This window comes from Sciurus carolinensis, chromosome 11, assembly GCF_902686445.1.
Source record: "Sciurus carolinensis chromosome 11, mSciCar1.2, whole genome shotgun sequence".
In the NCBI taxonomy this organism is placed as follows: Eukaryota; Metazoa; Chordata; class Mammalia; order Rodentia; family Sciuridae; genus Sciurus; species Sciurus carolinensis.
The window spans coordinates 48,519,317-48,546,689 of record NC_062223.1 but is presented as its reverse complement, the minus strand read 5'-3'; positions in this window follow the sequence as shown (position 1 = coordinate 48,546,689).

Genomic DNA, 27,373 nt, shown 5'->3' with positions numbered 1-27,373 from the left:
AGAGATTTATGAGCAGAAAAGCTAATGTTTCTTCAGTGACAATAATGAGGGATTATTTGTTCTACTTATAATATTGGCAAGTATTTATAGAGATTTATAACATATAGGATTATGAAGGTATTAATGATTCTAATTTCACATGAGGAACTACAAAGTGCTACAACATTTTCAAGATGATTTTGACAATGCTAAATGCATTTAAATAAATATATCCCTTTCAAGCTAACAAGTCATTTGCTAAAATTCCTTCTAGCATAAATATAGTTGTATGGGGCACATCTAAGATATTAAAAAGAATGTTCTTCCATCAAAGTTTATAGTCCAAAATTTTAAAATAGTCTAAATATCAAGGAAATAGTCAAAACTTAGGCTATGGTAAAATAAAAGAATACTGTCCCATTATTAAAATGAATGAGACATTTTATGACTTTGTTATAATATTTTAAGAATTTCAAGATATTGAAAACCATACAGATGTTTACAACTATGGATCAAATAATTCTATTCCTAAGGGATTTATTAGAAGACCCAATAAAAATATGTACAAATTTTATATTCCCAAACCTTCCTTAAAGAATAGTACAGAACCCCTAGGCAGGGTGGTACATTCCTGTAATTCCAGTGACACGGGAGGATGAGGCAGGAGGGATTGCAAATTAAAGTCCAGACTCAGCAATTTAGCAAGGCTCTAAGCAATTTAGCCAAAATATCTCAAAATAAAAAATAAAAAGGGCTGGGTATGTGGCTCAGTTTTTAAATACCTTGGATTCAATCCCCAGTACAAAAACAAACAAACCAACAGTAGAGAACCTATGTATATAACAATTTGGAAGAGTTTAATTATGATTCATAAGTTAGTGTGATATTTTATAGCTAATAAAATAACAGCTTGTCAAATAATGGGAAATGCTTTTGTTTATGATTGCTAAATCAAGCAGACTATAGTATATAAAAATAGCATACATATAGCATTACATAGCATATATCTGGGTTTGGGTTGTCACATGAAGGAAATACACATAAAACAAATTATGGTGAATCAGAGGAAACATTTGACCTTTGACTTTTAAGGACTGGCTATTTCACTTAGCATGATAGTCTCCAGTTCCATCCATTTACCAGAAAATGCTGTCATTTAATTATTCTTTATGTCTGAGTAATCTGATATGCAAGATGATCCAAAATAATGGGGGGATTAAAAAAATAGAAAGGGGTGAAAAAGTGAGAGGGAATTTCATCAAAATAGAGGAAAAATTAGTAGAGTAGACAAAAGGGATGGAGGAAGAGGAGGAGGAGGAGGAGGAGGAGGAGGAGGAGGAGGAGGAGGAGGAGGAGGAGGAAGGGATGGGAAAAGGGAAGAAGAGTGGAATCAATCAGACCCAACTTTCATACATGCATGCATGGATGTGGCATGGTGGGTCTCAGCATTGGCTGTATCCATAGGACACCAATTAAAAGAAAAAGTAAATGGAATGGATTGAAGAGGGATCAGTGGAGTGGAAGGGGAAAGGGAGAAAGTACTGGGGCTGAATTGGATCCAATTGTGTTCCATGCTTTTGTGATTATGTTAGGATGTGTCCTGGTATTGCATATAACTGAAAATAATTTAAAAAAATAAATAAGAAAAAAGAAAAAAAATCGTCAAATCAGAGGGTTATAGGTGTTTCTCTGAAGTTATTCAATATTAATAGAGTTTATAAATAACAGCCAAAATCACATAATAAATGAGTTATATCATAGAAGGCATGCATTTAAAAAGTCAAAATCTGTTCTAACTCTGTGCTACCTTTATTATTATAATATGGTCAGATTTTTTTTTTTTTCTCTTATTCCTATCCAAATGTCCCCCACTCTCCTGTCTCAGTTTGTTTGGGTTGCTGTAACAAAATACCATCAACTGGATAGCTCAAAAACAATGGAAATTCATTTCTTATAGTTCTGGAGACTGGGAAGTTCAGGTTGAAGGTGCTGGAAGATTTGGTGTCTGCCAAGGGCCCCCTTTTGACTTGTAAATGGTCAACATATCTATAGGGTAGAAGAAACAACAAGACTCCTAAGGTCTCTTTTCTGTGTGCAATAGTTCTGATCATGAGGGCAGATTGCGATAACCATTTCAAAAGGCACCACCTGCTAACGCCAGCACTCTGGGGTTGATTTTTAAAAATGCAATCATTGGTTATGGAATTTTTTCTCACTAAGAGTCAATGAAAGATATCCATCTGTATTTCCCTTATTAAATTAATATTTTCATTTACTAATACCCAATTTTTTAACTTTAATGTATTAACATCTGATATCTTAAATCTAGTTGACTAGTTTGTATTAATTTTGAGTCTGCTTTATACTGTTTCCTTAATTTTAACTGGACAGTATGCCTTTCTTATAGTTAAATCCAATAAATATTCATTAAAAATTTAGAGTTAAGAGTTACTTGGATTATGATGGGATAGTATTAATGGGATCTGTTTTTGGAAGTAGTTAAATGGATGTTCAAGTCTGAGTTAAGCCACTTACTAATTCATTCTATGGACACATTTGAAAATATTTCCATGCCTTAAGAGCTATCTCCTTTTGAGACCTAACTGTAAATCAGTTTCTGTTCTAAATACTTTACATGTAACAAATTTTTAATCCTCACCATGATGCTATGAAATTAAAAACATCATTATCCCTGCTTAATACATAAGGTAATTAAGTCACCAAGAGCTTATGTAATTTATTACAAATCAGCAAGTAAGTAAAGAGTAGAGCCAGAAATTTAAAGTTGGGCAGCCTCACAGTAGAGTCTGGGCTCTTTATCATCACATTCTATAGTATTACATGAGTCTTTTCACATTAAAATACAGGTGTAATTAATTGTATCTCATTGAGTTATGAATATTAAATAAGATAGTACATGCAAACCAGAAAATAACTAAGGGCGTAGTTTGTACATACTCGGTGAATATTGTCCTCCTATTCTCCCCGTCCCACATCTTCTTTTTCTCCTCCTGTCACTTACCCTCTTTTAGAGTACTAAGCAGAGTTAAGTAAAAGAGAATAACTTGTAGAATTAAAGCCTAAAGTTGCTGTGAGGGCATTCCCTCTTATCTACGATTTCACTTTCTGCAGTGTCAGTTCCCTGTGATCAACCACAGTCAAAATTATATGGAAAATTCCAGAAATAAACAATTCTTAAGTTTTAAATTGCTTATTGTTCTGAGTATTGTAATGAAATCTCTGCTCATCCCACTCCATCTGCCCTGGACAAGAAGCATTCTACCCACTCCTTAGCTACTCAGTATCCTCTAGGTTCTTACATCAACTGCCATGATATTGGAGTACTTGTGTTCAAGTAGTCCTCCCATGGCTGCCAAACCCTACATCAGTGTCTACATAATTTACCTCACTTCATCTCATCTCATAGGTATTATATCATGTCACATCATCACAAGGGTATAGCACAGTAAAATTTTTAGAAAGACACATTCACATAACTTTACAGAATTATATTGTCATAATTGTTCTACTTTACTTTTTCATTGTTGTTCCCTTACTGTGCTAAATTTTTGGGGGGCAAAGTACTGGGAATTGAACTTAGGGCCACTCTACCACTGAACCACATCTCCAGCCCTATTCTGTATTTTATTTAGAGACAAGGTCTCACTGAGTTGCTTAGTGCCTTGACATTGCTGAGGCTGGCTTTGAATTCACAATCCTCCTGCATCAGCCTCCCGAGCCACTGGAATTATAGGTGTCCACCACCGCACCCAGACCTGTGCTTAATTTTTAAATTAAACTTTATCGTACATATGTGGTTTGACACCAACTGTGGTTTCAGGCATTCACTTGGGTCTTAGACAATATTCCCTGATGTGAAGAAGGGTCTACTGTGGGCTGAAGAGGTAGCTCAGCTGGTAGAGTGCTTGCCTTGCAAGCACAAGGCCCTGAGTTTGATCCCCAGTACTGCAAAAAAAAAAAAAAAAAAAAAAAAAAAAAAAAAAAAAAAAAAAGGGACTACTGTACTTTCTCTTTTTGTCAGGAGTTCACAAATTGCAACTTTAATCAAGGTTTCATGACTTTCATGACTCCCACCCTCTCACTAGACAATGGTCTACATTTTCCATGTGTGGTCATTTTGTGCATATTGGTACTCTCTGCAAAAGAGTACCAATCTTAGAAAGTTGAACTAAAAGAAAGTCAAAATGAAAAAGATAATGAACTGTAATGTTTATTTACGTGTACCCTCAAAGAAAAAGAACATTATAGTACAATACAAAGGGGGAGCAAAACTTGATTTTTCACAGGAAAAGTATTAGTTTTGATGAATCGATCTTGAAAACAATGGGGATCCCCTAGTCAAGTGTTAATAAGGTTGTTAGCATCATAAATATACATAGCTTGGTTAGATACACATCTTTAAAAACTACAATGTACTATCTCAGAAGGGGAAGTGGAAGACTGTTGTAAATTTCTCTGAAAACTTTCAAATATGGAAAGAAAGTGATTTGGATTGTATTGATATCTTTTGACTGACTTGACTAGACTTTCAAACAGTCACATATTCTTGTTAATTCAATCAACAACTGCTCAATGAAATGAGAAAAAAATCAATTGTTAAGGTCATGAAAACAGTTTCTGTGGGTGGAAAGTGGTTTCAATGATTTTTTTTCTTCATGCTTTTTAACCAGGTGGGTTGGCCGCCTGAGGAGACAGCCTCTGTTTTGACTCAGAGGTAGGGATAGTTATCTGGTTATCAAGGGCTTGGGTATCTCATTCCAAGAATTATAATAGCAAGTGGAGGCAGCTCTGAATGAAGTAGGGAATTAAAACAAAGACCCTTTAATAGGCTGTTATTTTAGCAAAGATTAGACTGAAAAAAATCTTCCACAGTCAGGGACATGGACAAGAGAATGACTACATCTAGACTTGGGTTCTTGACTGAAAACTGGAGGGAATAGTCACCTGAAAAATTGAAAGTTAGAATCTGTAGTCACACATATTTGAATATTTAAAGTCATACTACCTCAATTTTTTGAAGACCTTTTTGCCATAAAATGAATGAAAAAGTAAACCTGGCTATCATTCCTGCAATTACAGAAGAAATAAACGACAAAAATTTCTGTACAGATAATTCCAAAATGTAAACCATTAGGACTCACACATAAAAACAACCATTGCTGACAAAGAACTTCTAAAGGGAGCAAATTATGTTCCATGCATGTAGGAATATGTTGAAACAAACCCACCTATTATAAATAGCTATAATACACTAATAAGAACATTAAAAAATGATAAACAGTTCATCATGATTGAAGCTTGGAAGTCAAAACAAAATAAAATATTGTTGCTCCATACAAATCAGGTACAATAATGATCTGAAAAGAATATAAAAGTATTAAGTTTTAAAAAATGAAAATTAGATAAAGAAGATAACAAGGAAAACTATTTTGAGAAAGTAGAAGATAGAACTTACAGAAATGAAAAATAGCTACCAAATTTAAAAACTAAAATAGTAAGCTGATTAGGCACATCTGAGAAGAAAATAAATGAATTAGAATAATATCCATGAAATTACTGGAAGGAAAATAAAAGAGATTTAAAAATTTAAAAATAGAATGATAGTATACAGCAAAGGACATATTAGATGTCTAGCTAACCACAATCAGTGTAAAATGGTTTCATCTCCTCCTGACAATATATAAGGAGGTGGGGGTAATGGGGGGAGGAGCAGAATGAAGGAACTTTGGATGGTGTTGAGGAAAACGGTGTGGGAAGGGGTGGTGGACAGAAAAATAGCAGAATAAAACAGACAGTATTATTCTATGTACGTGTATGATTACAAGAATGGTGTGAATCTACATTGTGTACAACCATAGAAATGAAAATTGTACCCCATTTGTGTACAATGAATCAAGATGCAGTCAGTAAAAATAAGAAAAGATTTTAATAAAAAAATTAAAAAGGAAAAAAAATTCATATGAGATCCTCAAAAAAAAAAAAAAGTGGTGTTTTTTGATCATTTTCTTTCATCTGGCATAAGCTTTTTGATGCTCACCCTGTGGTCGCATTCATCGGCATGCCCTTCCTTCTCTGGCTGCATTACTGTTCTAGTGTATGGGCCCAAGACATTTGTTTACTGTTCATTCACTGGTGGACCTTGGGGTTGCTCTTATCTTTTTCTCTATTCAGAATTAATACTGTCATAAACATTCATAGGCCAGTGTTTTGTATGGACATAGGTTTATGTTTTTGAGATGAAATTTAAATGTGATGGCAGGGTCAATTGCTAACTACTTTTTTTTTTTTTTTTTCAATTTACAACATTTTATTGCAAATTTCAAGTAAACTGCAGTATTATTAACTATAGTCTCTATGTTGTACATAGAGTCCCCAGAAATCTTTCTTCACAACTGAAAGTTTGTATCCTTTGACAACCATCTTCCTATTTCTCCCAACCCCTTGTCCCTGGCTAACTTCTATGTTGAACTTTGTGAGGAAGTACCAGACTGTTTCCCAAAGTGGCTGAACCATTTCACATTCCAGCCTTCAACTTCTCCACGTCCTTGCCAACACTCACTGTCCTCCTACTTTTCTTTTTATTATAGTTACCCTAATGGGGGTAAAGAGATTTATCATTATAGGTTTGATTTGCATTTTTCTGATGACCAATGATGTTAGGCATCTTTTCATGTGTATATTATCTATATGCCTTCTTTGAACAAACTTTTATTTAGATCTTTTGTCCCGTTTTTAATCGAGTTAATTTATCTTCTTATTAAATTGTAAGAGTTCTTCATATAATCTAGGTGTCTCTTAAAAACTTATGATTTACAAATATGTTCTTCTATTCTGTGGCTTGCCATACTTTCTTATTAGTATCTTTTAAAGCATAATTTAAAAAATTTTTATTAAGTCCAATTCAATTATATTCTCCTTGTTACTAGTGCACTTGGTGTCATACTAGAGTATCCATTGCCCCAAACATGTCAACGGTATTTACTCCTATAATTTCTTCTAAAAGTTTTATAGTTTTGGTTCCTGCATTTAGGTCTTTGACCCACTTTGAGTTAATTTTTGTGTATGGTGTAACATAAGTTACCAAATTGATTTCTTTGTAGTGTGACTACTTCATTTTCCTGGTACGAATTGTTAAAAAGATTATTTTTCTCCACTGAATGGTCTTGACACTTCTATTGAGAATCAATGAACTATAGATATATGGACTGGTTTCTGTACTTCAGTTCTATTCTGTTGCTCTATATGGTCATCCTTATGTCAGTACCACATTGTTGTCTATAGTTTTACTTTCTTCTGAGTTTTGGAATAAGAATAAATGATGTACCAACTTTGTACTTACTTTTTGAGATGATTTTACCTATTCTTGATCCTTTGAGTTGTCATATAAATTTTTGAATCATTTTGTCAATATCTGTAAAGCAGCCATTTGGAATCTGTTTAGGAATTAAATTGATTCTATAGATTAATTTGGGGAATATTACTATGTTAATAATATTGACTGATACATGAAGATGGAATTTTCCCACATATTCAGATCTTTTAAAACTTATTACAAGGAATGTTTTAAAAATAAATCTGTACTAAAGGCCTGAGAATGTAGTTAAGTGATAGAACACTTCCTATCATGCATGGAGCCCTGGGTTTAATTCCTAGCACTGCAAAATAAGTACATAAATAAATGATATCTAAGTATACTAAAAATCGGTTTCAATGTGGAACATCTCAATCTCTGATGTACTGCTGTAGGGCATGTAATTATATTACCACTTTGAAAACTGTCAGTATAACCAATAAAGTTGGATGTATATGTACTTTTTAATCCAGCACCTCTACTCCTCGGTAAATATGTATGCATATGCAGTACAAGGGATGTTCATAGCAATATGTGTAACAAACAAAACTAAAAACAACCCTAGAGTTCACCAAAATAGAATGGATAAACACATCATGGAATAGCCACACATTACAATACCATAAAGTATGGCAAAAAAAAAAAAAAAACAATTAGGCAGGTCAGCAACACGGACAGATCTTAAGAACATTATTGTGTAATAGAAGCAAAAACAAAAGACTACATAGATATGATTATATTTGTGCACTGCGAGAACTTCTTAGGTGAAACAGTGGACATTGTTGAATAAATATGTGTTAGTTCAATTTGCTTGTTGTCTTATAATGTATAAAATTAGATATCTACATCAAAACATACATAAAAATTTTAGAGTGGAGATGTAGGATCTAATTCTGAAAAGAAATGCAGAGGTTAAGAGAACAATATTATAATTACTTTATGGCAGATTATAAAAGGATTTATTAATATGAATATACATATAAACATACAAAATATAATGAGAACACTAAATTTAATTATATTAAAATGAAAAAATGTGTAAGGAACAGAGACTAAACAAAGTGAAATCCATAGACTATTAGGAGGTATTTGTAATTTGTGTGGTTGATAACTTATTTCATAGATATAGAAGAGCTCCCAGAAATGAATATTTTAAAATATTAACTAATGCAAGAAAGAATGAAGATAGAAACCTATAATTTACAGAGATGGTAACCTAAAAGGGCCATAAACATATTAAAAATTGTCCATCTCCCTAATAATCAGTGGCTTGCTCTTTTAAAATATTTTTCACTGACCATGAGAGCTTAAAAATTTTACATATTTGTGAGTACCATGTAATGTTTCCGTACATGTATATGCAATATGTAATGTTGAAGTTGAGATGAAAATATCTACTTCCTCAAAGATTTATCATTTCCTTATGCGGGAAATATTCAGAATCCTTTCTTGTAGGTGTATGAAATATATAGTGTGTTAATTATCATTATCTCTAGTCACCCTACTGTTCAATTGTATATTCCTATCTGTCTGTAAGTTAGCACCTTTTGATCAGTCTTTCTTCATTTCTGCCTTTGCCAAATCTCCCTGGCCTCTGGTTACCACCATTCTGCCCTAAGTTTCTATGAGATCAACTTTCTTAGATTCCACATGTGAGTGAGATCATAGGTTACAGTACTTGTCTTTCTGTGCTTGGCTTATTTCACTTTACATAATAATCTCCAATTCCATTCTTATTGTGGCAGATGACAGGACTTTGTCCTTTTCTTACAACATTCCATTGTGTGTATGTACTGTATTTTCTTTGTCCATTCATGGGTTGATGGATACTCACCTTACTTTCATGTCTTGGCTGTTGTGAATAGTGCTGCAATAAACATGGGAGTGCAGATGTGTCTTTGACATACTGGTCTCATTTCCTGTGGATCCATACCCAGTATGGCATTGCTGAATCATATGGTATTTTTACTTTTAATTTTTTTTGAAGCTGTTCCATACATTTTCCCATAGCTGTTTCTACCAGTTGTTTGAAAAGGTTTCCTTTCTTCGTATCCTCAACACCATTCATTATCTTGTGCCTTTTGATAATAGATTTTCTTACTGGAGTGAGATGATATCTCATTGTGGTTTTGATTTACATTTCCCTGGTGATCAGTGATGCTGAGCATTTCTTTCATATTCCCATTTTGAAAATACCTTCTATATAGCTATTATGGAAGATGTAATTTTGATATCTATTTTCTTTTGAAAATATCTATTTATGTCTATTGCCCATTTTTAATTACATTTTTCCTGTTTGTTTCTTGCTCATTCAAACAAGATTATTTCTTGTTAATAATACTGGCAAAAATAAGACCTAAAATCAGAAAATTTTTACTAGGTTGTTGGAAAATGTGAACTCCTATTTCATGTGAGTACGCATTGGTATATTCAATTTGGAAATTAATTTGCAATTAGTCAAAGAAGCCAAAAATATGTATACACAGCGGTTCCAGTTCTTGCTGTCTTATGTGGCATATTATTATATATATGCATGAGGAGATTCTTACAAGAGATTTTATGTCACAGTTTTTTCAACTGTAAAAATGTAGAGACAACCCGAGTGCCACTTTCTAGGAGAATGACAGAAAAAAATGTCACTTAGCCATATGGCGAAATACTATGGAACAGCTATATTAATGAATATCTACATAGAACAATTTGGTTATATTTTTAAAAGTACAAAGTGAAATAAGTCAGTGTAATCCCCCTTGTAACAACATTTTAAACCTTAGAAAAGATCCAAAAGTTATTACCTCATCTTTTTTTTTCCTTACATCTAACATTCTTTCTAAAAAGAACTTCTCTTAGCTGTTCTTCTTTTCTGTTTTTTTTTTTTTTTTTTTTTTTTTTTACGGTGCTGGGGATCAAACCCAGGGCCTTGTGCTTGCAAGGCAAGCACTCTACCAATTGAGCTATCTCCCCAGCCAAGCTGTTCTTCTTAATATGTGCAATACCTCACACCTTTTTAGTACCCTTACTGGTATAAACTACTATCATCTCTTTATTATTTCAATTTCTTCCTGAGTGGTTTCCCCGCTTCCTTCTTGCTACACTTCTGTCCATTCGTAACATCAGAATGTTTCTTTTAAAACACAAGTTAGACAATAAGCCATCTATGCTCAGAACCCTCCAGTGACTCCCTGGTACTCTAGGGGTAAGTTCTTTAGTGAACTCACAGGCTCTACATGATTCAACTCATATCTCTGACTTTATTTCTTCACCCGCCTCCTCTGCAGTGCTCCCCGCCCCCTTGCTTAGGAAACATGCAATGTAAACTTTGGTCAAAGTGTCTTTAATGCCCTCTGCCTGGAAAATACTTTCTCAAAATATCCAGTAAGCTCACTTCTTTATTTTTTCCCTGCTTTCAAATTTTTTCCCCATCACTTTTCAATTTATAATTGTACCACTTTCAAGCTCCCAATCTTCCTTTTTGGCTCCAAGGACACATTTTTCTACAATATTTCACTCTCTCACAAAATATAAAATGTACTTATTTATTAATTATGTTTGTAGATTATAATCTATCTCACTCATCTAAAATGTAAGCTGTGGAAAGGCAGCCACCTTGGTCTCCTTCATTCAGCAACGGATTCCAAATACCTGGAATAATGTCTAACACATAATAGGTATTCGTTACACATCTCTCAAGTGGGCAAGTGAATGAACAAACTACAGAATATTGTTACCTAGGAGGTAGGGAAGAAGGCAGAAAGGGAATATGGAAAGGTGAGCCAGTAGTTTAACTGTACTTCAAAAAGAGAGAGAGGAAAAAAACATATGGTAAAATGCTAATATAAAACATATTTTCAGTGGTGTGCATGTAGATGATCTGTTAAAATATAATTTGTGGATTCAATATGTATAATTTTAAATTAAAACTAAATAAATATGAGGCTATCAATCAAAACCTGCAATAAAACTACAGATCCAAGGATAACAAGCATTCATTAATGATGATGAGAAATGTCACATATCTGCCAGTTACAGGAGGCAAGGCATTAGATCTATAATATGTAGAATTTGAGGGTATATAATCTATCTAAGCAAATATATAATTTAGCTAAAAGTAATATCCAAGTGGTGGAATTTCAGACACTGAGGCAGGGAATATCAAAGTTTTCAGAGGACTAAGGAATTCTGTAGGTGATCTCTTATCACACCAGTTAGGTAACTATCAACCTTCTTTATTAACTAGGTGATTTTTGCATCCAAAGGTAGGTGTACAACTAGGAGATGCCAGATCACCAGAATCAGTTTTAAAAGATTTAAAGATTGTTAAAGGTTGTTTTCTTTAATTTTTTTATTTGTTCTTTTTGATTATACATGGCAGTAGAATGTATTTTGACGTATCACATATACATGGAATATAACTTCCAATTTTTGTGCTTATACATGACATGGAATTACACTGAGTGTGTATTCATATTTGAACATAGGAAAGTTACGTCTGATTCATTCTACTATCTTTCCCATTCCCATACCCCATCCCTTCACCTCACTCTACCCTGTCCAATCCTGTGAACCTCCCCTATTCTTTGCTATGTCATTTTCCCCTTATAAATCTAGATTTCCCACCTCTGAAAATATTCAACCTAAGTGAATGTTTTGCAATATTATTTTAAGTAGAATATAGTGTGTCTGTAAAATGCATTTCCATTAGTAGCATCTGGTGATGACATTTCATCTGAGAAGTGTTATAATGTTTAAAGTAGAGGGCAGTTCTAAACCAAGATATTTTTCTGTGTGATCACTCTAGACTTTGATGTTTTACATAAGTGACAGAATTGTCTTCTGATCATAGAGAGGATGCCACTATGAATATTTCTCTCCCTCCTTTTCCTCCTTTATATATTTAGTTCTCCCTACATTTCCTTTGTACACTGAAAGAACATTTTCTGAAACAGTGGGATTAAGTAGCTTCTTTACCATCTTAATGAAGTTATGCTTTCTGGTTTCTTCTGAAATCACAGGAGGCTTTGTAAACTTTGCTTTTTAATTCAGATATATAAATCTATTCCCCTTAATGTCTGACCTAAAAATTGAGATATGAGGCTATCATTCTTTGAGCAAATATAATATAAATCAGGGTTAATATCCTCTTCTACCCTAAATTCCATGGGGGAGAGGAACAAGGAGTGACTTTGGAATTGTAAATTTATAGTAATTTTGAATGCTCCAGGACTATTTGAAAAAGTTTTTTTTTTTTTTTTAATTTTAGACATGGGTTATGCCCTTAGCTATTTTACTGATGCAATTGGGGTAATTTCAAAATAAATTTCAAAGTAGTAGAAAGAATAATACAGGACTAACATGCCAGCATAGCTGATACCTGAAAGAATTCTCTTAAACTTTGTTATGCATTAACTTGTGAGTGTTTAGTACATAACAGACACTTTTATATGTCCTTTTTATAACATCAAATAATTATTAAATATGAAAAATATTTTAAGAATTTTACATGTATGATTCTTTATTTCCCTAGATTAAATTCAAGATAGTTAAGTAACTTACCAGTTTGTTGCTTTATAACCAGTAAGTAACAGAAGCCTGATTCAAATCCAGTTTTCATGACACCAATGTCAATGCTCTCAATACTATGACACCACCTTTTTAAATTTCCACCTATTTGCATTTCCCTTTATTTTTAATTTTTGAAATTAATTTTATAGGTGCAGTGTAATTACATGTAATAGTGGGATTCATTGTTTCATATTCATATATACAAAACATATAACAATGTAATTTGGTCTTTTCCCTTTTAAAAATCTATGGTGAGTTAAGTTTTTTGAAAGAAATTTTGACCTAAGTGTCTATAAGATCACTAGAAAAATTAAGTGGTTGGAAAAATCAATAGGTTATTAATAATTGTTGGTATACACATAAGAGTGATTTCTTTATAGCTAAAACAAAGAAGCAATACTTAAAAAAAAATTTAAGTTATTACTGGACTCAGAGGTGCATGCCTTAATCCCCATGACTTGGGAGGCTGAGGCAGGAGGATCGCAAGTTGAAGGCCAACTTCAGCATCTTGTGAGGCTATAAGTAACTTAGACCCTGTCTCAGAATAAAAGAAAATAAAATTAAAGGACTGGGGACTTAACTCAGTGATAAAGTGCCCCTGAATTCAATCCCCACCTCAAAAAAAAAAAAAAAAAAAGAATAAATATAAAAAGAAGAAGTAAAAGAAGTTATTGTGATTCCATTTTTAAGTCCTGAATATTTTGTTTTGCATTTGCTTAAGGGTTTTTGGTGGGCAAATCTTCTGGATAATAAAAGAATATCATTTTTAGATTTTTCTCTCTGCATATAAGAATTGTTTTTAGGATCAGAGGAAGCACACATTATTCACATCTGCAAATTTGTTGTTCTCCAGAACAAGTAAAAGTCTGTATAACTTTAAATATTTACCATAGGATCTTATTGGATCACAGTATTACTAAGGGGAAAAATCCCCTTAAACCAAAAATGTATTAGGCAAACTAAGTCTGATGTTCTTGTCTTTAAAAAGAGGATAAATTTAATCACATGAATGAAACTTACCTGAACCAAAGTGATCCCTAAACAGGTTGATTTTTATTATAACATAAAAAAATGTTCTCACATAGCATCATTTAAGAGTTACATAAGACCTCAAGGCCTCACCTATTAAAATGAAAAAAAATCTTTTTTATGCTATTAATGTGTATTGGATTATTGAGGAGAAGTATTTTAAAACTACATTAAATCAAATCAGGATAAAATCCTCCATTCATTTTGCTTATTACTGATTAAGCATTTACATTAATTAATTAATTAATTTAGAGTTTTAAAAATTTGAATAGTACTTTTCCAAATTTTAAGGCAGCTCATGGTAAAAGACACAAGTCAAAAAGACTTCTGAGAGTAGTGGATGTGAGGTAACAAACAGAAGCAATTATGTAGGATACTCTATGGTGACACCAAAAGGCAGATTCAAAATTCATATTTCCCTTTGGGTGGGGAAAGTTACTTTTTTTGTATAGTCAGAAAGCCATTATGCTCCACCAAAATGTACCTTTATCTCCACAGCATGAGTGGAACACTGGGGGATGAGAAAAGCAGGAAGTGACTCAGCTGCTAAAATAGAAGCAGTTCCTGGTTAATAAGTAATTGATGGTAGATAATTTATAAACTAGGTTGAAGGAACTAATATTTTTTTTTTATCAATATCACTAATGAGGACTCTACTTAGAAGACCTTAAATGGCATAGTATTTCAAAGATAATATTCTACCATAGAAAAATCAGTCACAAACACAGATGATTATAATGAATATGACAAAATATTATAAATTATGCTGGTTTCCATGGTAGAAGTAGACAGGCATAAGCCAGTCTGATGAAAGTATGAGGTAACAGAAATCTCCCTGGAGGATGCAACACCTTAGGTGTATCTTCAGGACTGAATAGAATATACCTACTCCCCAAAATGGTTGGATGTATCCCTGACAAACAGAATATTCTGTGCCAAGTCTGGGAAGAGAGAGCACATGATACATTCAGAAAGATGGAAGTGGTTCAGAACAGTGGAGGCACTTCTTGAATGGAGAATCTGGGGAAATATTAAGTAGAGAAGCAGGCAGAGGTCAGATTTGGAATGGGCCGATTGGTATTCATGTGTTTGATTTTTTTTTTTTCTTGATAGTGTTGTGGGACTATTAAAGAATTTTTAGTTGAGAAATGTATAATTATATTTTAGTGTCAGTCAAATTATTCCAATATGGTTGAGAAGAATATTGATCAGAGTGGGTTCAAATATAATGTGGGGAGAAATATTTTGAGTGTCTTGTAAAGATTTAGGAGAAGAATGACAAAAGTCTGAAGTTAGGAAGTGGCAGGACAGAAATGGAGGTTAAAGGTGGAAAGATAAACAGTTGTTGAAATGGCAGGAGGTAAAATCAATTGTTTAGATATTAAGGATAGAGGAATGACGAATCTCAGAGGACTGAACAGAGATTGTTGATGCTGAATGAAATAAGTAAAGAGGATAAAGAGCTGCATGTGATATAGGTAGCAATGGATCAAGTTTGAAGTTTTAGACCTGAATTGTTTGTGGTACATCTGGGTGGAGGTGCCTGGTAGCTATGGGAGCTCCATGTTTTCATGGGGAGCTCTATTGAAAACACAGACTTGAGAAAAGCTTCATAGATTTGAAGTAGGTAACTCAGAAAAATGAGAACACAAGAGTTCTTAGTAAATACTGAGGGAATAGAGAGTGGGCTGAAGGAAAATATGGTTGGGGACTTTATTACAAAGAAATTTGATCACGGGTGACAAAAGACTGTCCCTGCAGGCAGGATTCACAGGTACTGTAATGTGCTCTTTAATTTGTCATTTTTCAATTGAAGGAAAAAGAGATGAAAGTAAGTTGATTAGTCATGAGTCACCAAGTATCTGAATCTTGGCATTATATTAATAGCCTGGGTGTTATTAGCCGGCAAGATTTTCAGGACCAGCAGATGTTGTTGGGATTAAAGATAGGAGGAGAAAGATGAGCACAAAACGAAGGGCCTATAAAAGTACTTTAAAAAGATGAACAATAGGAATTAGTAATAATTTCGGGACAAAGAAGAGAAATGGAAAGCTTAGGACCAGAAAGCAGTGACAAGACACAATTTCCCTTTACATTAGCTCTGCAAAGAGAATCTGGGTGATCCTATATTACGCTTTGGGAGCAAGCTTCAACCACAAAGACATCTATCATTGTTTAGGAAAAAAGTTTGGGGACAAATATTAACATATTACCCTAGGAAGAAAATTAACATAATATGATTAATGCCTTAAATATTTGGAATGTCATGAAAATTGATGTGCTAATGTGGTTCCCAAGTAATAAAAACGTGGAAAAGTTGAGGATTATGGCTATAAGCACATTGAACCAATTCATTACTTTAGATATCGAGACTCAAAAAATTCTAAAATTACTCTTTTAATTACAAAATAATAATTAAAAATAGTGAAACGAGATAAAGTGACATTATCCTCTGTTTTTCCTAAATCATGTGGTGCATAAGCAAAGAGTCAGCACCTACTTGCTAATCTCTGGCCATGAGTCAGCAATAATTGGCTTTCTTCCTCTATCAGGGTCATGCCATTGGTCTGGATTAATTGGGAACTGACACATATTTCTTGAAATTTTAAATGGGTGCCCCTAAGGAAATCCATTAAAAACTTTACAGACTTATGTTTGGAGAGTTCTCAGGTATCTCAAATATGCTCAGGAAAATATCTCAGGGATCAGCTTGATTATTTACCTTATAATACTATTGATATTCCACTTGTCTCCTGCCTAGGATCCCCAAACTGTGTCACTGTGTATGCCAGATACTGCCAGGAACCCCCATGGCATCTGGAGAATTCAGTCTGATGCTGCAGGGCATTGCCAACTCTTGCCAGTCTTATGCATGATAGTGCACATAAAAAAATGATCAATGAATTGCGTCATTTTCTCTTGAAAGAAAGAGGAATGGTTCTCATTCTCTTTTGTTTCAACCTGCTAGATAGTACTAAAGCAGTATGCTTTGGGGACCAAAGTTCATTTATTCCCCAGAGCAAATATTCAAGGAATGTTGACTCATTTCAGGCATGGAACTTGGTGCTGGGTATAAAAATAGAAAAATACTCACCTTAGTAAAAGAGCCAGATCTTTCTTAAATAAATTTAAGTGATTCACATAGGTGTAAAACTACAATTATAAAAAGGATTCTCAGGGAAAGGAAGAGGCTACTATGAGATTCCAAGGATAAGTAAGAATTAACTAGACAAAATAGAAAAAGGTAGAATGGGAATGAGTGATAGATCATCATAGCAGAATGATTAGTCCAGAGACTGTAGAACTTCTCAGGACCTGAAAAATCCAGTGAATAAAATATGAGTCAGAACAAGAATGGTGTAACCTGATGCTGAAGAATTGAAGTCTTCATTCCAAGAGTAAAGTATTATAAATTGAGTAGTAAGAGGGCTAAGTACTTTCATCAAAGTTGTAGAAAGTTGGTTAAAGAAGACAGGATTTGTTTTAAGTGTAACAAGAATCATGTTTCATATAGAACCCCTCTTCTTCAACAGCACAGAGCAGTGGGTCTGAGTTAGCTGTACTTAGAGATCTAAGAAGGAGCGTGTTAGATTTCTTTCCTCCAATGACTCTAACTTTCTGAATCTGTCTCCGTTTTCATCCATGGCTCTGTATGATGCACTCGTGAAAACTAACTTCAGATAGGACTTTCCTAGCTGAGTACGAAAGATGCTGAACTGTTGTTGAATCCCAACAATGTGCCAAAAATGCTGAGCTAATTCTGGAACCCAGTTCCTTAAAGTATAGCCAGAATCTCTACTTTATCAGGTCAGAGAAACAATATCTTCTTTAGTGCTTAAAAATCTCACTGTCCTTAAAATCTCCTGCATTAATCTGTCCATCCCTGGAGTCAGAGAAGAGAGTTCCTCTGATTTTATACTTTATGATTTCATTCCATAAACTGGGATGTCTGATTCAAATAGTCATCATTTCATTGAGATGGCAACCAATACTCAAATATAAGTTTGTGGTTTCAAATGTAATATCTGGCTAAGTGAACCAACTAGAGAATTTAAAGGCAGAAATAGCACAGTGATTTAAATTGATGTTAGATACAAGTACAAATTCTAGCTTAGGTACTTAAAACCTTGAAATTCTAGTCAAGTTTCTTCAATCACTGACAATCAGTCTCCTAATGTGAAAAATACTTGCAGAGTAATTGTGAGCCTATAAGACTATATGTTAGGTAGTTTCAAAAGCACTTGGCATTTCACATTCAAATATTATGATTGTGACTGTATCATTATTATTATCAAATTTATTGGTACAGTAACATAAAGATAGATGACTTGCCACCAATTGTTTATTTTTTCTTCTTATATAGCAAAGATTTCATGCTTGTTGATATTAGTAAAATCTTTTAATAAGCAGCACATGAAATTATTTTTACAAGCCTTCATAAAAACAAAAAAAAAACCCTTAAGTTTTGCATTCTAATCCAAAAGCATATGGGAAAAACAGTTTCAGAAGCTTTAAATATTAACAAGAGGAATGCAGCATAATGATACAGGGAAAAAGTGAGAGCATGAATGCTCAGAATTGCTTTTAGTGGGAAAAAGCAGCCAGCATTTGTTGAGAGCTAAAGATTTTTTTTTAAATAGATCTGAGTTTAATTGGCAGGACTTGGCATCATTTACGGGAAAATATGTTTTATTTATTTGAGTTTAAATATATTTCAAACACTATTTTAAAATACAGTTCTTCCAAGTGTTGGGGCAGCTGTTAAGTGGTTCAGGATTCAATGCCCTAGTTAGCCTTTCACCTCTGAGGCCCTTGATCTATCTCCATATAATTAAGCACATACATTAAATGAATTTTATGGGATAAGGGAGCCCCAAGTGGAATATGGACATACTAGGAAGCCATTTTGGATAATTGGCAGCTTCAGTTTGAAAACCACTGGGAGTAGAAATAAATGGGTATTGCAGGTTTACATGGGCACCAGCAGAAATAAGTATTAGTGATTAAATTTAACTCTTCCCATTTTTAATCAGAGCTAAACTGAGACAAAGTTATAAAGTAGATGAAGAATATCTTCATTGGGATTAGAGCTTTATCAGTTTTTGTTGTTGTTGGTTTGTTTTTGTTTTTATTTTTTATTATTTTTTTTATTTCTTCTCCCTCTTACCCCTCTACTCTCAGGAGAAAAAGGATAAACACACATCTTTGGGATGCCATTTCTCCTCAGGGCTCTGCTAACATGATATCACACCATCTACAACTACATTCTGTACATAATGACTTGCAATTCTCTGTGTCATGCAAATTTAGAACTTCATACTTTTCCTTGTGCTGTTCTCTTTGCATATCATGATGATCCCTAGCCCCCAAATTCCCAGGGCTCTCTGGAGAATTTAACTTTCAAAACTTAAGCAAGAGCATCCTCCTCTGAAAACACTTTGTAGATACTCAGAGTGAAATTAGACAGTCCTGGCAGAACTCTGTCTCTGTTCTCTTTGTTTCCTGTACAGACTTCTATTGCACCAAAGGGGTATGCCTGAGGGTAGAGCAGGTGATACCACAAGAGCCCTAAATTTCAATGACTTAATATAATGACTAAGCTTATTTCTCAGTTTTAAAAGTTGTAGGGGACTTTCCTTCACAAGGCCAGTTGTTCAGTGGCCTGGGCTGAAAGACATTCTAGCATATTATCATGGCACTATATTTACAACTGGCTTCCAGGATTACCTTGAAAGAGAAAGAGAACACTTGGAAAATTTACACAACTTCTAAATGCCCTGGACCAAAGTAACAAAGGCACTTCTGCTCTTGGTCTTTTGGTCAGAACCGATGAGTAGACAGCAACCCAACCATGAGTGTTTTAGGCATCATTTTCATCACTGTGACCCATATACTTGAAAAGAATAAATACAGTAAGAAGTTTATTTGGGACTCATGGTTTCAGAGGTCTCAGTCCATAGGCAGCTGCCCCCATAGGTCTGGGCCAAGGTAAGGCAGAACATTAAGGTAGAAGACCATAGTGGGGAAAAAGAGCAAAGGGCATGGTAATCAGAAAACACTCACTAGGGAAAAAATGTACCCTATCTGCTTACAGTTACCACCCAGTTAATCCATTAGTGGATTAAGTCCACTAGGTAGTGACTCTCATAATCTAATCATTTTACCTGGTTGTTCTTGCACTGTCTCACACATGAGCAGGGGGCACCTCATATCCAAAACATAACAAAAAAGGCTAGGAGATAAAGGAGTGGAGATGGACTTGTTTGAGTGTCACTGTCTCAAACAGAACCTGGGATATGTCTGGGCTCTCCTCTGCATGACTGCTTCCTCTATAATTCACATTTTAGGTGCACAAGAATGGGAAATTTGTCTTCACAACATGTTCAAATATAGTGAACTGGCAATGAATTCATGTTAAGAAATTAATATCCTATACAAAAAGAGATAGAAAATATGAGAAAACACTTTATGCACATGAGTTCATTAAATTCCTATTGAAGCATAAGGTGGCATTGCTCTCGTAATTTTTACAGATATGATACTAAGGATCCAATTATTTAAGTGAATTATCACAAAGTCGAAATTCCAACTCAGGCTGACTCTTAAGTATATGCTACATTTATTTAAATTTTTCATCAAAGCATGACAGATGCATGCATGGAAATGTCACAGTGAAACCCATCAGTGAGTACCATTAATATGTGTTAATAATTATAAAATGCTTTTGAAATGTTTTGTTTCAAAAGGACATATTTGGAAAACATAAAATGAAATGAATTTCTCACGTGATGTTCTAATGGCTTAATTTACTTCAGAGAAAGGGGCAAATTTTGGGGTGTGTTTAGGGACACTTAAAATCACAAAATCAATGTGATGTTGCCCAGGGTTCAAATGCCCTGGCAGTGAATATGTTTACTGTTTTGGAAATCTGATCTTTAGGTTCATCTGATAATGAATACATTCTCATAGAGTTTTGGAGAAGACAAAAGGAGATATATGATTTGTAAAGTGCCCTGGATTGTATTGGGCACAAATAATTGTTGGTTCTGTGCTTTGCTGACTACCACTTGCTTTCTGCTGAACAGACCCTTTGTTCATTCAGCAAAACAAAAGATGCTTTTAGAATCTCAAACAGAAATATCAGAGATGGCTGTGCTATTTCCATGGGATTATTATTAAAGAAATTTTGATCTGGAAGGGGCCTTTATTTGCTCAGTTTTTAGGTAAGGAACCAGGATCAGAAAGAAAGAATAGGCTTCTTCAAGGTCATAAATGTGGTTGTAGCCTCCTAATTTAGCATGCTTCCTTTTCCTGAGTAACAAGCAGGTAAGTACTTCTCAGTTATTGATCAATTAAGAATATTAAATTTCTTCCACCTGGTGGTGTGTGTGTTGGGCAGAGTTGGAGTCTGCATGTAGGAGGAGGAATCTCACTGAAAAAGTTTCAGCCTATTTCATTTCTATCTTTAGAAAAACACTCATCTAGCCAATGTTTTCAATAGAATAATTGCATTGTATTCATAACCAATTCAAACTCTTTTCAGCAACTATTTCTTTCCCATGTGAGAAACATGGTGAGCATTTCCATTCCATCTTGAAATAATATTTTAATTTTCAAGTCTAAACATAGTAACTAGGGTAAAGACTTAGTCTAAACTTAGCTGCTAATAGCCCGCACTGTTAAATTTGTCATTACAATAATTCTTTTTTTCCTGTGTGCAAAACTATCGCAGAGTTAAGATGAAACAGTCTTTTGTTAGCAACAAAAGCCATTGCTTTTAGCCATGTAATTTCCAGAAAATAAAGAGGGCACTATAGCATGTTTTGCTCCTTATTAACAGATGACACCAGCACAGTATAGGACCATTTGTGTTAAATGGGTGATAGAGGATAGGGTTGGCAGAAATTACGTTAGGTTACAGGGTCTATAACCAGGAGCCTCTATAGTTATTTCCAAGAGGTCTGAAATCCTTGTGAGAAGGATGTGATGTGGTATATATTCTATCACCCCATATTGTGTGGTGCTGCCAGAAAGATAAAAGACTTTCCTGATATTATTTCTTTCTTGCTATTATTGTCTGACTAACATGGTCCTCTAAATGTAAGTATGAATTCACAATTAAGTCATCTTTTTAAATTACTTTTTAATTTGTTCTAATTAGTTATACGTGACATTAGAATGCATTTATACATTTTGATAAGACATACATAAATGGAATATAGTTTCTCATTTTTCTGATTTTACATGTTGTAGGATCATATCAGTCATGCCGTCATATATTAATGTGAGGTAATATATGTTTCATTCTATTTATCCTTCCTACCCCCTTCTGCTCCATGTACTCCTCTCTAGCTAATCTAAAGTAAAACTCTGTTCTCCCTAGTAAATCCCACATATCAGAGAAAATATTCAGCCTTTGATTTTTTGGGTTTGGTTTATTTCCCTTAACATGATTTTCTCCAAGTCCATCCATTTACCAGCAAGTGCCATAATTTCATTCTTCTTTAAAGCTGAGTAATATTCCATTGCATATGTATACCACATTTTCTTTATCCATTCATCCATTGGAGGACACCGAGATTGGCTTCATAGTTTAACTATTGTGAGTTGAGCTGCTATTAAACATTGATGTAGTTGCATCACTGCAGTATGCAGATTTTAAGTCCTTTGGGTATAAACCAAGGAGTGGGGTAGCTAGGTGGTTCCATTCCAGGTTTTCTGAAGGATCTCCATACTCTTTTTCATAATGGTTGCACAAATTTGCAGTCCCACCAGCAATGTATTAGTGTACCTGAGTGTGCCTTTTTCCCCACGTCCTCACCAACATTTATTTTTGTTTATATTCTTGATAACTGCCATTCTGATTGGCATGAGACGAAATCTTAAAGTAGTTTTGATTTGCATTTCTCTAATTGCGAGAGATGATGAACACTTTTTCAGTTTTTGTTGATCAATTGTATATCTTCTGTGAAGTATCTGTTCAGTTCCTTAGTCCATTTATTGATTGGGTTATTTGTTTTTTTGGTGGTAAGTTTTTTGAGTTCTTTATATATCCTAGAAATTAATGCTTTATCTGATGTGCATATGGTAAAGATTTTTCTCCCAATCTGTAGCCTTTCTCTCTACATTATTAATTGATTCCATTGCTGAGAATTTTTTTAGTTTGAATATATCCCATTTATTGATTCTTAATTTTACTTCTTTTGCTTTGGGAGCTTATTAAGGAAGACCTAAATTGATATGATGAAGATTTGGGCCTACTTTTTCTTCTAGTAGGTGCAGGGTCTCTGTTCTAGTGCCAATATGTTTCATCCATTTTGAGTTGAGTTTCATGCAGGGTGAGAGATAAAGGTTTTATTTAATTGTGTTACATGTGGCTTTCTGTTTTTCCCAGAACCATTTGTTGAATAGGTTATCTTTTCTCCAGTGAATGTTTTTGGTGCCTTTGTCTAGTATGAGATAACTGTATTTATGTGGGTTTATCTGTGTCTTCTGTACCATTGGTCTGTTTGGGGGCCAATACCATGCTGTTTTTATTACTATAGCTCTGTAGAATAGTTTAAGGTCTGGTATTGTGATGCCTCCTGTTTCATTTTTCTTGCTAAAATCTTCAAACAACCTTCAAACAATGTTTTTATGTCAGTTCCTTAAACTTACACACATTAAAAAGTAATATGCACTGGAGATCCACAGAGTAGAGGAAAGGGACCTGGAAAGGTAGGAGGAAAGAAAAGGGAAAATACTGGGGGATGATATTCACCAAATTATACTGTATACAAATATGTACTGAATCCTACCATTATGTACAACTATAATGCACCAATAAAAATATGGAAAATTTAAAGCAGAAAAATACATATGACCAGGAAGATAGTTTAGGAAACCATCTAATTTGTCCTCTTAATTTGTTATAGGTTCACAAATGAAGTCACCCCAGTTGGTAGAAACTTCTCAAACTTAAATCACCCTTACCTCCCACAATAAAGTAGAGTCTAATCCTTCTCCTGAGAAACATTTGAATATGCAGAACATCTCTAAAGGCATTTGACAAACATGAGTATTGGGTGTTCTGAGGAAGACAATGATATCCCAAGGTGGATCTGAAAGTCTAAGACTCCTTTTGGGTCTTACAAACTTTTAGATGATTTACAAACTGACATTAGGGATAGGAAAATCTGCATGGATTGGGATCATTCAGCCTTATCTGGCACTCTCATTCTGCCCCTCCATACCACGGGTGCACACTAAACTCCATATAATATGAGAAAGAATTCATTCTTTTCCATTCATCCTTATTGGCCTTAATTTCCTTGTTTAATCACTCAAAAATACTCCTTTCTCTCACACACCCTCTCTGTGACAGATCAGAATGGGCTATCCAGATCTTCATAGGGATTTTGTGAGGATTTGGAAATAAAATTGGGGGACGTATTTATAAAAGAAACTTGCACATAGTAATCAGAAAATCAGTAGTAGAAATTAATGGTATTTACACCTCCAACCTCAATAGAACAATAAATTATGGAATAAAAACTCTTTTGATAAGTCTCTCTAGACGCTATTCCATTTTGTGTTCCTAAATATCAGAATGTATAGGTTATTATTGTTTGCTTCCTGGTATTCTGTTCTCTCCCCAGTGCACTTGGAAGGGGCTGTGTTCCTGACTCCTCTGAGTCTTCTTTGCAAAATGGTTAATCCACATAAGCAAATCCAACGGTTATTTCCCTGGTGCCTCACATGATCTCAAAGCATGTTTTGATTAGGGACCATGGTATTTTTACTCAAACAATGTTTACTCTTGTTAATATGATACATTACCTGGTTTTGTTTTTTCCTGATGCCACCTGCTCTGATTCTTTGCAAGCTCCTCTTGTTCTATTCAACCTCTAGTGTTCTCCCTATACTTAGTACTGGGTTTTACTTTTCCTTAATTATTCACTTTTCTTGAGTGACATCAACTGTCTTTGTGGCTTAGACTTTCATTCGGTTAACTTCCCAATTTAAATTTCCTACCTTGGCCTGTCAACTTACAAATGTGCTTATCTTACCACTTCTTATCTCCTCAGAGATGGTCAAAACAAACTCATTTTTCTGTGTATTTAAGTTTGTTTCTCCTCCAGTTTTTTTCATTTAATGGATGCTAACACCTAGTTATTTAAGCCCTAAACAAAAGAATCATTTTTTCTTTTCCTCATATCACACCTATAACGAATCTGTCAACAACTCTGTGTTTCCAAAATGCAGCAACCATCCTGTGCATCTCCACCAACTCTATTTAAAATACTAGTTTACCTATCGAGAATCCTGGATGAGACTCCCAACCGGTCTTGGTGGTTCCACTGTTTACCATTGCCACCTAAAGAGTCATACAGATTTTAGATGCAAACTGAGTCATACCACTTTCCTGCCTAAAATCTTCCAAGGACTTCCCATCCCAGTGAGAATAACATCCAAATGCCTCACCTTCCTTTCAAAGCCTTCTCTTCATGTTGTTCAGGCATTTATTATAATATTTCTCTTTTTCTTGAATATGAAATTCCATTCTCACTTTAAGGCCCTTGTACTTTTCTCTCTTCCTGAAGCACCCACTCTCTAGAGTCTCACAAACTGGTAGTGACTCGTCATTTAATTCCCATCTTACCCACCATCTCTCTCATGAGGCTTCTTTCCCTGGTCATCAATTCTGATGCTCCCCCTACCTCATTTTATTGGTCAATCACATCATCCTTTTATTTATTTCTAATGTTTTTCATCATCTGAGATAATTCTATTTATTTTCTTATTCATTGTTTATTTTTGCTCACTAGAATATAAGTTTTATTCTAACAGGGTTTTTGTCTGTCTTGGCTGCCAATTTCTCCTTGGCACATGGTAAGGTATCAAAAAGTAGTTTTCAAACGATTGAATTTCTAGCTCTCCGTGCCTTAGGCCTTATTCTCTTCACAGCTCATTTCACCTCCTTTTGTTCTGTATCATTGCTACTTTCCTTCATTTTATTTTATTTTTTTGTGTAAGGCTTTCTCTTTGGTACTCGCTCCCCACCCTGCTGTACGATCTTTACAATTCACTGGTCAGGATTTCCTTTGAATGTGGTCATGGGTTGTCTCCATAAGCAGCTCTCCTGATTTTCCCTAGTTCTGGAACTTTTGCAACCAAGAAGTTTTCTTAAGCATCTACCACCAAGTTTTCTCTTCCCCAAGAAGTAGGGCCAGACTTGAGATGATGGCTTGTGTTTTGTGTTCACACAGAACATGACAATGGCAAGGAGACACCTCAGGGGCTACTTCCAGAACTGGGGCTGAACCAGCTGATGAGAGGGCATGCTCTTCGAATCTCAATTTTTAACCCAAACAGTGTTAACCTTTAGACAGTCCATGTATTTGTGTCGTTTTTAAAAGAAACTTTTGTTTATTTAGAAAACCATTGTCCAAATGTATTCATTTCACAACTCCTGTGAGTCAGGTTTTTGCAATGTCTCTGTTTTAATCAGCTTTGCATCGCTGTGACCTATAGACCTGACAAGAACAACTAAGAGGAGGAAAAGTCTACTTTGGCTTATGGTTTCAGAGGTTCAGTCTCTGGTTGACTGATTCTATTGCTTTGGGCCTGTGGTGAGGCAGAACTTCATGGTGGAAAGGCATGTCAGAGGAAAGCACCTAAGGACAATGAAAACCAGGAAGGAGGGAGTGGGGAGGGAGAGACAGGGAGAGAGAGGGATGGGGAGGGAGGAACTCTGCCTACAAAATATAAACCCCAAAGGACTGCTCCTGTAAACTCCTTCCTCCAGTCATACCTTACCTGCCCACAGTTACCACCCAGTTAATCCATATCAGTGGATTAGCTCACTGATTAGATTATGGCTCTCATAATCTAGTCATATCAACACTGAACATTCTGGCATTATCTCACACATGAACTTTTGGAGAACCTCATATCTAAACCATAACGATGTCCTGAAATGGCATTATATGCTATGAAATAGTTTATTCTGAGTGACATTTTAATCATAGGTTGTCTAACAGTTATGTGGCCAACTCAATGATATTTGCTGCTCAACAGCATTTAAATGGCATTCATCATTTAAATGAAGATTTAAAGAAGTTAAGAGAAGAAAAAAACTGTCACATGTGTAGTCTATTTATGGCTTTCATTAATCATTAAATCATATTCTTGTCATAGTTAATTACACACATAGCAGACAAGTGGAGTTCAGGTAAAACATGCTCAGGGTTTCAGAGAAAATGGTTCAACCCTGGTTCTCCACGGAATTAGAGATTCAGGATAGAAATCTTCTTTTTTTGATGGCTTATATTTTTAATGTGTCTGATTCCTTTGTGAGTTATTTGAAGTTTCTTTCTTGCTAAGTACAAAACTAGGACCTCATGTGTGCTTACTCAGTGCCCGATAGGGTGATACTCTTGTTTTCAACCC